This window comes from Coffea arabica, chromosome 3e, assembly GCF_036785885.1.
Source record: "Coffea arabica cultivar ET-39 chromosome 3e, Coffea Arabica ET-39 HiFi, whole genome shotgun sequence".
In the NCBI taxonomy this organism is placed as follows: Eukaryota; Viridiplantae; Streptophyta; class Magnoliopsida; order Gentianales; family Rubiaceae; genus Coffea; species Coffea arabica.
This window is the reverse complement of record NC_092315.1, coordinates 20,817,418-20,832,659: the sequence shown is the minus strand read 5'-3', so window position 1 is coordinate 20,832,659 and position 15,242 is coordinate 20,817,418. Positions and strand designations below refer to the sequence as shown.

At 35.4% G+C, this 15,242-nt stretch overlaps 1 non-coding gene across 1 annotated transcript; it reads left to right on the top strand.

Moving 5' to 3' along the window:
* The first annotated feature begins 382 nt into the window (after positions 1 to 382).
* On the top strand, positions 383 to 489 carry LOC113709183 (small nucleolar RNA R71). Its single transcript, XR_003452604.2, has one exon. It is a non-coding gene; the product is annotated as a small nucleolar RNA R71 (small nucleolar RNA).
* The last annotated feature ends 14,753 nt before the right edge of the window (positions 490 to 15,242 follow it).

Here is a 15,242-nt window from a genome sequence, read left to right as displayed (position 1 = left end):
CGCGGGCACACCTCCAGCCATGTTCACTTGTTCAACCTCATCCTCTTGCAACATAGGGCATAAGTCAGTAGGGTGGCCCACATTTGTGCAGATTTCACAAGCCTTTACTTGGGGCACATTCCCCACAACTAATTGCCGAACAACGGATGTTAGCTCCAATAACTGTTGCTGAATAGATGTCGACTCCACTTCGTTAACCCTGCGGGCAAGGTTACTCTCACGGAAGCCAAACTGTTGAGAATTCTCTGCCATAGCTTCAATGAGCAGCCATGCTTCCCTCGGGGTCTTATTTGCCAGTGCTCCTCCACTTGCAGCATCAATGATACTCCTGTCGGACGACTGGAGTCCCTCATAAAAATATTGGATCAATAGTTGTTCACTAATTTGATGCTGTGGGCATCTAGTGTACAACTTATTGAACCTTTCCCAATAATCATATAGGGACTCCCCGGGATACTGCTTAATGCTGCAAATTTCCTTCCTCAAACTTGCAGCCCGAGATGCAGGGAAGAATTTTTCCAAAAACTTCTTTTTCAACTGTGCCCATGTGGTAATACTACCTGCTGGTAGATAGTACAGCCAATGTTTAGCTGCATCCTTGAGAGAGAACGGAAAGGCTCTCAGTCTAATTTGCTCTTCGGTGACCCCAGGAGGTCTCATACTAGAGCAAACCACCTCGAACTCCTTGACGTGTTTGTGGGGTTCTTCACCAGAGAGACCATGGAAAGAAGGTAAGAGGTGGATCAATCCCGACTTCAGTTCGAAAGCAGTATTCTCAGCCAAAGTGGGGAATGTGATGCATAAGGGCTGGTGAGTCAGCTCCGGGGCAGCCAGCTCCCTTAATGTTTGGGTGTTGGCTATGCTTACTTCGTCTTCTACTGACTCGTTTGCAATAAATGAGTGCCCTTCTTTTCGTCTCTTGGTCTTTTGCCTCCGTCTACGCGCTGCCTTCTCAACCTCAGGGTCGTATATCAATTCACCTGTGCGAGAAGAACGGGGCATAAACTATCAAAAATACCAAGAAAAATAAAATAAAATTAAAACTGAATTTGAAAAGAAACAAATAATCCAAACGCCAGCTCCCTGGCAACATCGCCAAAAATTGACAGGTGCCAAACCTGTGCAATAATAATTACTAAAAAGTCCTAATTACTACCACAATTAATTATAGAGCAAATCCAAGTACTGGAGCAGGGACCCTAGGTGTGCAATGGGTTACTTGATTCACCCTGTTTCCGAAGAGTTTACTTGATCCGATATACCAGATTTGTCTATACAAATATTAATTTTGCGTACAATGGCAAGTAGGGTCGATTCCACAGGGAGCGGGTAGGAAATTGTTTCTTTCCAAACCAATAGAATAAATTGGGGAATTTTTAATGGGAGGTAAATGAAAAATAAGAATAAAAATAAAGCAAACTAAATTCAAAACTAATTCACAAAGCACAAGTTACTAAAAGTAGCAATTAATAAAATTCTACCCAAAGGATCAACTGCTCAGGCACGGTCCAATTAAATGATCATCGATGCAAAGATAATTCATCCATTCGTCACTAGGTTGGTTATAGTTATCAATAAGCTCTGACAACCAGTTCTTCCTTACTTTTTTGGCAATCAAGGTACGACCATTGACTGCTTCCCTAACCAGATAACAACCCTAGGTACGACCGTAGGAATTTAATTACCCAATTGCATTAAAACTAGAAAAACTCAACCCTAACCAATAAACACGCTAAGAGGGTTTATTTAAGTTAGATCTTACGCTTCCCCATCGTAAAGCCAATTATGTGGTTGCCACGAGGTGTTAACTAAATGAACAATTACGGATTCTATTTAATTAACGTGGCAGTAGGCTATTAAATTAAATCAAATACCCGGCCGTTGATATTCAATTAATAAAATACCCATGAACAATTAATTCAGGAAACGCATGAATAGCAATAAATTGGAAGAAATAATGAAGATTCGATTAGATCTCACAGATATTATGGACCGCGCCCTCGCGTCAACCTTTGGGTAGAGGAGGAAATTAGCCGCTCCTCATTGTATCAATTTCACGTGATTCAATTGACATCATCCGCATAATTACCCAAGAATCAATTGCCCAGAAATTGGGGAGGATGAATTAATCGAAGAAACAATCAACGAAAAACCTGGCTTCGTCTTGTATTGGAGCCGCAATTACAAAGCAAAAGCCAACGGAGAATTGTCAAAGGCGAAAAGAACGAATTCAAGAGTCAGAGTCGCATAAAGCAAAAACTACAGAAAAGAAGAAAGTCTCCAATGTCTGACCCAAAACCGCAGAAGATACAAAAGAAAAGTGTCTAACCCGAAAATTGCAAAAAGTAAAACTAAAGCTAAAAGAAGTGATCCCCCCGAATCTTGCTTTTTCCTCCTTTTTATAGCCGCCGTCAGTAGTATTCCTCCCAGGAGGAGGCTTTTGCCTAAGGGGCGCTGATCCCACGCTTCAGGTTCACGTGGACCGGGGTCCGGCTTTTCGGTAACGTCTACCTTGTCTGGCGTGGCCACGCCCTGAAATGAAAGGTCTTCTGGAAATTTACCTCAAGATATCATTTTTAATGCTAACCACCTACAATTCACACAAATATCAAATATGAGTGAAATTCCATTTCTTAGCACCATGAATAGCCAAAATTAGGACAAGATGACAATGCAAAATGTGCCAAATAACTGCTCTATCACATAATAGGTGAGATTGAGTGGAGGTCTTCCTTCCCAGTTTGGCTAGTTACTTTAGTCAAAGAAGATGTAGGAGCAGTTGCTCCAGATTTCTGAACTTTGTACAATTGCTTTTTTAATGCAAGATCTGTTACAGTGTTTGGCAAAAAAAAAAAAAAGATGAACAATAAATAAAGAATGAGAAGAGCGGAGCAAACATAAATGAGTAGCTAACGCAAGCGATAAGTTTACAATGGCTCTGTCTTCGTACCAACAAACCCCATGCAAAGTCAGTCTGAGTGTTTTCCTCTCCCCTTTCCCATATCGATTTGAGAGTGTGAGAGATCCCCCCCTTAAGGTCCATTGAGCTCCCCTTCCAGTCAGCAATTGCCTGGACAGTGGAGTTTAGTGGATCCCCCGTTAAGTTGGTTGATTTTCAAGCATTGTTGAAAAGTAAGGGAAAGGACAAAAATGGGTTGGACAAAATAAAGGAGGACAAAAAATCTCAACGACTACTACATATTTGGTCGAATCAAGTTTTGGTCACTAAACCAATTTTTGTCATAAATTAGCCAATAAATTAACTAATCTGTACACTCATAACCATTGCGTCGGTTAATAATCTTAATCTATGAAATAAGCACGATACGTGACATAATTTTGCTCTAAATCACGCAAGTGGTGGACAAAATTGTCCCTACACTTTGCTACGTGTTCTAATTATTTCATAGATTAAAAGCATTAATCGACGCAATGGGTGCTTCATAATAGTTAGGATTAGGACTGGATGTTAGCTCACGACTTTAAGATTAGGGATAATTTTAGAAACCTCCCTTGAGGTTTTTAACAATTTCATTTAGCTCTCTTGAGATTTTAAAAATTACACATACCTCCCTTGTCATTTACAATGACAATACTACCCTTAATATTTTAATAACATTCCCTTGTTTGGTATGCTTATACTTATAATGACTTTTAAAATTACTTTTTCATTATTTTTCCTTCTTATTTCTTTTTTTTTTTAATTTTGCCAATAAACTATTGAACTGCCACTATTAACTCTAGTTTTTATTGTAACCAAATGACAAACTAGTGATTTTTTTGATGAGTTAACTTATATGTAATCCAATATTTTTAGTGATCTTTGTTTCTATTTTTTGGTATTAAAATTAACAATAAATAAAAAATGACCCAAAATCACTACTAAATTATAATAATCCCACTACTCAAAAAATTCATAAATTGTAAATGAATTATTTTAACATTTTCTTTTCTAACTTATAAATCTAAATCCATAATCAACTACCATCAAAAGTATCTTATTATAGTAATAAAATTACTATTATTGTTGTTTATCAAATAGTAGGTATGGGTATGAAAAATTTGGCGCCTTTTGCTTATAATTAAACTAGATAATCTTATAATTGTATAGAAAAATAAATCAAAATTCATTAAACAAGGGCATTTTTGGATATTCATTTAAAAATTTAACCAAATCTATATTATTTTAAGGTTTTATCACTCAAACTATTAAATCAAGGAAGGTAAGTGTAATTTTCCAAATCTTAGGGGAGCTCAGTGAAATTGTCAAAAAACTCAAGGGAAGTTTCAGAAATTATCCCTTTAAAATTAATGTCCACTTTGTTTACTTTTTAAATTACATTGAAAAATGATTACCTATGCCATTTTCTTTTCTCTTTTTTCTTTTTTTTTTTGAAAAAAGGAAAAATGCTATGCCAATTACATTCAGAAGCACATGTGAGCTTTGGACTCTTCGCCACCAACAACGATAGCTGGAAAAGTGAAGGAAAAGTAAATGCTATACTAAGCAATAAATCCTCACCGGACCAAGTTAACAAACAGCATTAAAAATTAGCAGAAGTAGAATGATTCTGATAAGTGACTAATTTACGTAATAATTGTATGATATTTTATATTATTTTTAGTCACTTTGGTTATATTATTGGAAGAAAATGAATCATTTTGGCTATAATTGGTGAAAAATGCTTTTAAGTGGTTAAATGAGGTTTTTATCACTTTTTACTTGGATTTTGTGTATTTTGACAGTTTTGACACATTTTCATATTTCGGCTATAACTTGAGTTACAATGATCAAATTGAGATGATTCTTAAATCAATTTGAAGATAAGAGATAGATCTACAACTTTGGTGAAGACATCTGAATCCAGTTTGAAGGTTTTCCAAGTCAAAAAGCTGAATTACAGTAGCTAATTTTTATTGGTCGAAGCTGAAACAGGGCAGTGAGCAGTCAAGGGTATTTTGGTTATTTCTCAGCCTACACAGATCCAAATGAGGTGATTCTTAATGCATTGGAAAGCTAACTCAAAGGGCTACAAGTTTTATGTTTTGGTCAAGAGCTAAATCAGCTTTTATCATCAAGAAAAGTTCAGTTGAAGTTGACGCAAAATCGGAGTAGAGCTGGAAATTGAACAAAAGTGCACCAAAATGTTACTGTAGCAATCCCGCTGGAACTTGGCCGGATTTCTGGCCGGATTGTGATCAGAGAAGGCTGTTCTTTATGCGGAAAACTTATTTTCACCTCCAACAAGTCACATGCAATGCCAGACATGTGAGAACTACTTTGCAGCTGTAAAAAGGTGGTGTAGGCCTCATTTTCTTGACTTTTTTCATCTTTATATAGCCAAAACTTGCAAGATTGAAGGGAGATATAGAGAGAGACATACGGGAGAAACTTGGAGTGCAGAGATGTAGCTCTTGCACTTTCTGAATAGTAGGATAGTTTAGTTTAGAATAGTGTAACTCTTCCATTCTTGTATATTAGCTAGATTATGATGATAATGGAGATGAAGAAGGAGAAGTTGAAGCTCATGTGACAAGGGTTATGTCTTTTCCAACTCTTTATCTTTTGTATTGGATTCTAAGTTTAGTTGATATGCAAGTTATGGATTTTGTGTTCAATATGTGTCTCTAAAGTTTATGCCTTGGGTTTGGTTGAACTTTCTATAATTATTAGTGTTTATTATTTGGTTATTTGATTGCTATGATTTGAGCAAGTTATTTAGCACTTTGGCCCTTTAAATCATGATTAATCTGGTACCATTGATTGTGATTATCTAAGGTGTTGTTTCTGCAATGAAAATTGAGATTTAACACTAGTTCAAGAAGTGCTAAACATAGGGAGTACACTCACGAAAGTAGAAGTGCACCTATGTGGTTTTTAGTGATTCATTTCATGTAATTTCATTAAAGAAATGAACTTGTAGCTAATTTCTTAACCATGAGAATAGGTATGGATTAGTTATAAGTATAATTGATTCACTACGAAAGTAGGATTCAAATGCATAAGGAAATTACACCATAACTAGCCTAGATGTAGTACTCAATGATCCAAATATAGCACTTGCATGAGTAGTTAGAGATACCACAATGTAATAGTCTAAATAATAGAGAAACTTTAGTAATACCGGTAATTGTTTACTCTTCCCTGTGAGATCGACCTGATATATATCCTAAACTACTAGTTGACCTGTATACTTGCAGTGGATGGGTGTAATTTTTTTTTTTAACTTGTACGTATATTAAAATACCATCAGATTCAAATGGCAAAAATATCATTAAATACTACCCAAAAAATCATGGAAAGACTACCTTAATCTAAACATTTAATTAACGGTCAGAAGTTTAAAAATCTAAAAATCCTGAGCAAAATGGCAAAAGCCATTAACAATAATAAATAACAGTGGAGAAGAATAGGGAAGAACTCACGAACACAGTAAGAGATGGAAGCACGATTGCATTTGCAATTAGAAGGGAAAACCTTGCCCAGTAAAATAAAGGGCGCTTCTATATTAGAGCAAGGAAGACCAATGAATATGGCCTTTTAGCATATAACCTAACATGCAGCAAAAGTCATCATTCATTACTAGCACTTACTGATGCTCCCTTCGTCCCATTTATTTAGTCATATTTGAATAATTCAACTTTTTTAAAAAATAATTTGATTGTAATGTTTGTATTTTTTTTTAATTTTACTTTTATAAAATTTAAAATTTAAATTTGAATGATAATATGCATGTGATTAGAAAAAAAGATTATATTAGAAAGAGAAACTAAAATGTATTTTAATTTTTTTAATATGATAATTATTTTAAAATATTTTAAAATAAAAAATATTATACTTTCAATGGAATGAGGAAGTGCTTTACATGCCAATTACAAGTCAAAGCACAAGTAAACTTTGGACTCTTCACCACCAATAATGGTACCTGGACAAGCACGATAACACTGGTGCCTAGCCTTAGTAATTGTTCACGGAAGTCAAATAAAAACAGCAATCCAATGGAGGTTCCGTCTATGGTGGAAAGCTGACTCATCTGTGCATGGTGGGAAGAGCAAGCGAAATTTGGCGAAGACATCATTGTGGAGCCGGGCAAGAGCTAGCTATTAAATGAACTACTGGACACCGGGCAAAAGCGATTGATTATGTGGTCCCCTTCTATTTCAATGAGAAATAAAAAGCAAGCCCCTCAACAACTTATGAGCACTTGTTTGCACCCAAAATTTGGCATCAGCTGGGGAGCAGCTCCCAGGCCAAATTGGCGAAGGACAAAATTTGAAGGGCAATTTTGGTAAGTTAAAAGCCCATAAATGTATTTATGTGTACTCAAATCTTAAGGATTAAATTTAATTGTTAGTTCACGTAGATGAGTAATTATATAGATAAATAATTAAAAGGAATTAATTTTATAAAAATTTTATTTTTAACAATAATTTATTGAAGAATTTTGGTTCATAAGGTTATAGTAATTTGGTAATTACAATACTTAGGGTAGTTATATTGGCAAAATGTGATTAAGCAATTAGAGCAAAAATTAAAAGTTTTTTCCTAAGGATAAAATTGAAAGTTTCGAAAATGATATTAAAAAGTTTATACTAACAGCGATCCCTCTAACTAAGTCCTCATAGATAGTGATTTTTTAATTGGAATCAAAATTGTAGATGAATAATTAGAAACATAATTAACATAGTGTTACAAAAAACCAGAATCGTGACATAATTGACCTGGTAGATTTTAATTTTAATTTAGAAATTAGATAAGTAATCTTATACGTAACATGGTGACTTTCAAATCAATATCAAATTTGTAGATGAGTAATCATAAATATAATCAACATAATACACCAAGAAACTAGAATTGAGATTGTAGATAAAATAATCATAAACATAAATCACATAATACAAAAGTTTCAAAGATTGAACGTTTGAACTATTGAAATAACTAGATGGTTATGAATTTAAATTCTAACTCTGCAACTAGTTATACTGGACATAACAAACTATAAATCACAAATTTAACCAGTAAATTAGTGTCAAAATTTGAGAAATTTTAAATATTAAAATGATCTAATGATAAGGATAATCAAATCATAGTAAAAATCAAAATTTACACTTAAAAGTAAGTGTTGAATTAAAAGATTTTGTTGTGATAGGATTATCTAATGATAGTAAATCCATTGAACTAAGCAAGCAAAAAATGCAATTGATGATAAAGTAAAAAGGTGAAACCCAATTATGTAAAAAAACAATTACAATGTAAATAAAAATTAGTTGCTTAGTTTTAAAAAAACAATTTAATTTAATGTGAAAATTTTTTATCCCACCTTCTGTTTCCTCCGCCTCTGATGATAACAAATTCACAAAGGACAAACTTGGCTCTTATTGTTATTCTAGTATAGCATCTATAGTTTCACTAATTTATTTAACCACCTAACCCAATTTATATTAGTATTTGCTCTTAGCTCCTTCTGATGATAATAGGCTTTGCCGGTCACCTTCTTTCAACTGAGCCCCAAAAATATGGATAGAGATGCTTGTGCTGAGCTGTCCTTCTAGCAGTCTTTCTACCTACGGTGGGTAGGTCAACCACTTTCCAGCATAGAAGCAACCATCCAATAGATGTTGCTGTCCGGTGAGTGGATGAAATTTGCTCGTCTGTTGTGTCAGTCGACAAAATGCCACATCGTCTGATCTTTTCTGGATTTGATTCTCTTCACTACTTTCCTGGCTCTCGCCCAGGGTCGGCGCCTAAGCGTCAGAGAAGGCTGTTGGAATTCTCGGACCCAACTTTCATGATAAATCGAACATGCGAAATGAAGCTTGACAAACGTGACAGAGATGTAGGGATAGTTTGCATTCAGTTGAGTGATGTCAGTATAGAGGTAATCCTGACTTTCCAGTCGAATGGATGACATGTGATTCCCTTATTCATTGCGTCCGTCCAACGTCTTTGTAATATTATAAAATGTTCAAAAATAGGATCATTCAAGAAAATAATAAAAACCTTTACCCATTCTATCTATGGATGTTGCTGTGGTATGATTGTGGCCACAAATAGTAGGGAAAGCGTGTTAGATAGACACGTGTAAAGGTCTTTTGTGACCTGGAACCTGAAGACTTATTGGGCATTGAAGTTAAGTGGAAAAGGGATAGGAAAAGTTGAGGGAATTCCAAAGTGTAAAGGTGAAATGTGAAGTGCCTAAAATAAGCAATTGTCAAAGTGAGAGGGTCGTAAGTGAAAGTAAGGGCAGCAAAAAAGGCGCAAAGCTTGGCGGAGAACTTAAATACTGTAAGCATATAAAATGAAGAATTTAATAAATTTAAGCATTAAATTTATAATGAATAAACTATTACTTTATTTTAAATAAGACCCGTAAATCTGGTTTGTTAAATGATACCCATAGTTATTTATTATACAGGTATATTATGAGTGCTTACTAACTAAGGTACTAAGTTTTAATCATTAATAAAATATCTTATTATTATTTCAAATAAACTTCCTAATACTACTTTGAGATAAGGTTTTAATGTAAAAATTGTACATGTATTCCAAAAAATGGTAAATTTTGATCCTTAATCATTTTTATTACCATGTTATTAGTAAGAATTACTATTTATGTATAAAAACTTACTGTTATTTGAACTAAACTTACTCTTTTAAAAGTAAGTTTGGGATATAAAGCAGTAATCTATTTATTTAAAAATTAAGTTTAATATTTATTCCAATTTACCTTTTGAGGTATAAAAGTTACTAATTTATTAGGCTTAATTTACTATTTTAGATAGGAAACTTACTTCCATAATTTTAGGTGTTATTCTATTTAGATGAATAGGTCCAACAATAAATCAAATAATCGCTAAAAGTGCAACAACATGTTATATTAGGTAAAAACTATTTCGCTACTATAACTACCGTTTAGTATATCTATATGTATTGCTGAGGGGGTTTTGGATAAGGAGCTTCCAAAATTGTCAAAAGTTTGAATGCTATTTTAATAGAATTTTACATTTTTATAATTAAAAAATGTTTATCTCTTAACTAATCTTGTAACCGCTCCTACAAATCCTATAATCATGCTCATATTTTTCCCACATTTTCCTCACGTTTTTTCCACTACCCCATAAAATTCAAACTCCTAAACTTTAACTAACAGATAATAACCACCCCTGTAAAATGATATATGCAAATTTTAATTCACATCTCACGTTTATTACTGACACTTATCATATCACTGATAGTAATAACTGTAGACACCAAATTTTCAGTGAAATTTCATTTACTATTTAGTTTTTATTTGTCGTGCTAGTTTTATTCACTTTTAGTTTTTGTTTTTTTAGTTTTTATATTATTTTTATTTGTAAATTTTAGCATAGAATTTCTCGGAAAGAAAAAAGAGGAAAAAAGAAAAGGAAAAGAAAGGCATTCAAAAAATATAATTTAGTTGTTTTTTTTTAAATTCAATGTTTTCTTGAAAGAAAAAAAGAAAAATGATGAAAATGAAAAATGATTTAAATTATTGATTGATTTACTTAAATTGTTATTTTTGTTACTTATTTTTATTATTATCAATTTTGTTAAATTTTAAAAAAAAAATTATACATGCAAGCTGCGGAAACGCAGCTTGCAAGGACAGTCACGCATGCCCCATCGGAGGGCTGGATTTTAAGGTAGAGCAAGCCTTTCATCCTCACCATTGGGGTGAGGGTTTAGGAGCCTTGGGTTCCATATAAAAAGGAAAAAAAATAGCAGAGAAGGGGAGTTTTGGAGAGTTAACGGCCGAGGGAGGATTTTAGGATGGCTGAGCGAGAGTAGGAAAGGGGAGAGAGTCCGTGACAACTGAAAATCAAAAGTGGCTAGAAGGAAAAAACAGAGAGAGTGACGGCGGAACAGGAAACCAGAGGTTGACGGCTAGAGAGAAAGAGAGGCGGCGGAGAGAACCAGGAAACCGAGGGAAAGCTGTGAGAAGAGATTGAGGGAGTAAACGGGTTGGGGGTTGTTCACGGTTGGGAAAGGAAAAGGGGCAGCACTGGGGTAAGAAAGAGCGAAACAACGGCAGAAAGAAAAGCAAGAGGGCCAAGCTAGGAAGTGTTACTGGAATTGCTAACCGAAGCGAGAAGCTGCTACCACCGCCTTCTGCTATTTTCAGTCCGGATCTTCAACAAAAGGAAGGCCACTGTAAGCCATTCTCTCATGAAAACTCTGTCTTTTTCAGATGCTAATCCCTTAAATTTTCCAAGCCTGTATGTGCGTGATTGGAGCCCCACGCTTTTACCTTTTGCATTAAAGCTGTCATCTTTTTGTTTGCTGTCATCTTGCACGTTCAGTTTGGGGTTCGCTTAGTGTTTGTTCATGGGTTGTAATTTAATGTCAAGATGCTAGCTTTGAAGGGGGAGGGTATTTACAGGGTTGGTTTTTGCCGAAATTCTGGATAGGTTGTACAGAAAAGGGTTTGCGTTTTTTTTGTCTTTGAGTTTGTCTGCCTCTGTTTCGAATGTTGGGTTTCATTTCGAATCTGGGATTTCAGTCTTTTTCCGCTATTGTTAGCTTCCGCAAGAACAAAAAAAATCATGCCTGTGAAATTTGCATGAAAACAATTGCAAAAGCTGCATCAAAGTTGCCTTAAAATCTCTGCATGAATCATGCTTGCAGCAAGCTCGCTCTTTCTGCACTGCGTTTTTATCCCATTGTTTTGGTTGCTGAAGCTCTGACTTTCAAGCGTTTGGTTTGTATGCTATGTTAATGATGTTGCCCTGGTATCCATTTGCCGAGTGCATTGCTTGATCATATGAATTTCTGGTTTGTCTAATTTTCTGGTTTTTGTTTGGCTGTTCGAGTATCATCCGCTGTAAGGTACAGGGTCATAGCAGGCTGGAATTTGCAGAATGCATGAGTTCCTTCGTGTTTTATTTGCATGATTTCCTTCTGTGTTTTGTTTCTTTGAACGCCAAATTACTGCTTTGTGTTGTTAGTTTAAAGATTGAAGATTAGATCAAGAAAACTTCGATTAAAGCATGTGTGCAGAGCCTGTTCTTTCCTTGTTTTCTGGTCGAGTCTTAAGTCTATTTTGGCCGAGTGAAAGTGAGTTTCTTTTGCTGCATTTTCTTTATTGTTCTCGGCTGGGAGTAGGGGTAGGCAACCATGTTTGATCAGTGTGCGTTTGGCATTTCATTTGCGTGAGTTTGAAGCTGCAGAATTCGTAGCAAAGTAAAAAGCTGTTGCATTCTTATTGCTGTCTTCTTTTCCATGGCTGTTCAATGAATCTTTACACTTAAGTTGCATGCTTAATCTTAGGTTGAAGGGAAGAAATGGAATGATTTGGTGTTGGGTGTGTATGTTAGGGGCTGAAATGTTTAAATCATGTTCAAATGCTTGCTGGAAAAGAGCAAGCCAGGCTTGCCAAACCTTTTGCACAGAATTTTCCAGCCTTGGCATGATTTTTCTTCTATGTTTTGGTTTGTTTGAATGTTGAAATTGTGTGTTATGATGCTTAGATTAGTTTTGGAGGTTTGGTTGAAAGGTTTTTTGATCAAGATTGGTGTTCAAGTTGACATGTACTTGCGGAAATGGTAGTTTGCAGTAGCCTTCATGTTTTAGTTGCAGAAACAAGTTTCCTACGTGGGTTGCATGCATTTTGCATGAATAATTTCCAGAATTTTTGTCTTTTAACCCCCCAAGTCTCCCTTTGTTGCACTATGGCCCAATTACATTCCAATCTCTTGCAATTAAGTCCTAAATTGATTGCAACTTGAACCGTTATTTGGCCTCTTATTATTTTTGGGACTTTCGAAGTGCTTAAATGTTCTAATTGGACTCACATGACTGATTAATGTTTGCCATTGGATCCCTTTTACATGATAATTTGCCTTGATATGTTTTCACGTGAATTGTGGACAAATTTCAATGGATTTCTAGGATAAAATCATGAAAGCTTAATAACTTGGAAGAATTTATAGTCTTGGTTTCGTTTGATTTAATTTTTCTTAGCTAATTTTGTTATTTAACCATAATAAATAATTTTCCATTCTTCTTTTGTGATTTCTGCATTTGATTGTGATGGATTCCACCTTAAGCCATTCAATTTAGTACTCCATTTTAGACTCTTGAAACTTTTTACCTGGGACCGAGTTTTGCCTACACATGCATGGTTTATTCCATGTTTAATTTTCATTTCGTGCTTAATCACCATTTTTGTGTTTAATTTTTGTTTCATGTGATTATTTGATAACTAAAGTGGTACCTTGACCTTTTTATTATTTTGGAGGGTAAATTAGTAAGTTCGTTTCGTTAGGGCATCGATTCAAGGGAGGTACACTCTATTCCTTATTTTGACCCTATGTGATCCAACGTGCTAAGTGAGAATTGCATGACTACTTTACTTGATTTCCTTGCTTTTCCTTAATTCTATTACTTTTGCTTTTTTTTATTAAGTCTCTCTTTTACTTATTTGTGGGGTATGTGTACACCTCTTGGCTTGTAATAGATAGGGCCTGGCGAGCATTTTTGTCCATTTTCCCTTTCCCCATTTGTTTTAGCTAGCCAATGTAATAGGTTCATTAGTGTGATTTGCATGCTTGTGTGCTACGTGTTACTTGCTTTCTTAGGACGTGCATCTAGATATCATGCCTATGTGTTATGTGTCTTATGTGATTTATGTACTTATTTGCTTTATTATGCTTTATCTGGTTTCTTAGAATGTAATAAATGCATGTTATCACACTAGTCCAATGCTAGATGTGATCCCTTTCCCGTCACCACTCTAGTCCAGTGCTAGTTGTGGTTCTTTGTTCCGATTTCCGCTAGTCCAACGCTAGTAGGAATTCATAGATATGGGTTAGTCCAACGCTAGACCCTTAGGGATTGCCCTCGGTAGTTCATACTTGCATGTTTCACTACATTTCATGCATTTTTCTTAGTTTTCAAACATTTGGCATGCCCCTCCAACCCTTTCCCCTTCATTTTAGACTTTTGCATCTTCATGCTAGTTATAGGGTACATTTGCTTGAGGGTCCCCTTTTGGTAAGGGAAACGAGCGAGTGTGGCTACAAAATAGGCTTAGCACGCTAGTTTTTCCTTCTAATCAAAGGGAAAATCAAAGTCGTGAAATTAGGAGTCATTCCCGTACCCGACTTGATGCATTCCTCTAGGTTCATGCATCTTCATCTTATCATATCACTTTTTTCATTTTTTATCCACATTTTTTTCACTACTTATGTTTTTCGCAATCCACATGCCATGTTCACACACTTTCCCTATCACTTATTTATTTTCTACCTCACAAATTACACCCAATTGCACTTATATGTATTTACTATTATATTTTCATCCATTTGCACACAAACACCTTTATTTTTCCAATTTACACACATGCACTTGTCTTACATTCGCACACATGCACGTTTTCTTACATTTTCACACTTGCACTCATATTTGAGTCTTCATTTGCATCATTCGCGACCTCTATGAGGACTTTTTCTTATTGGCCACCACAACTCATGTGGTTGGGACCAAAAAGCCTCGTAAGAGACATTTTAGATTTAGGATTGCATTTCTTTTTCATACTCATTAGTCATATCCAACATGCAATGCATATTTTGGGTAGAAAAATTAGGAAAAGAGGGGCTAAGTCACGCAACTAGCTTTGGCTAGGGTAAGGGAGTGCCTTAGGTTTTGCCTTTGCCTTCTCCCTTATCAAATGTGACCCCCGATCCCTTTCTTTGGTTACGTAGACCTAAAAGTTCTTTAAAAAGGGGTTTGTTTACTTTTTTTTTTCCAAAAAATCACTTTTTGGATGATTTGGTACACCCTAACTCTATATCAAGTGGCGACTCCATTTTCCATTCAAAACCCTTTTTGAACTTTGTTTGGCCAAACCGTCGCATTTTCAAGTCCCACAGCCTTTTATTTTCATACATGTTCACATACCACACATTACTTTCACACACCATTTCAAAAAGTGGGGCGCGACAGTTGGCGACTCCACTGGGGACTTCCTAAGTGGGTCCAAGCATTTGATTTAGCTATTCTTTTCCTTTTTCTACCCTTCTTATGCATAGCATTTGGATATTAGGGTTGCATTTTTCCCTTTTTAGGATTTTTGCATTTCGCGCGTATCAACTCACTCCCTCACACATTTGCGTACGTTTGTTTTGATGGATGGATGGTTTATATATGTGATTCCGCGCTTTGCATTGCATTTGGGAGGGGGATATTACCCTAGAGCCTCGCGTTGGTTCTTGATCCCTCC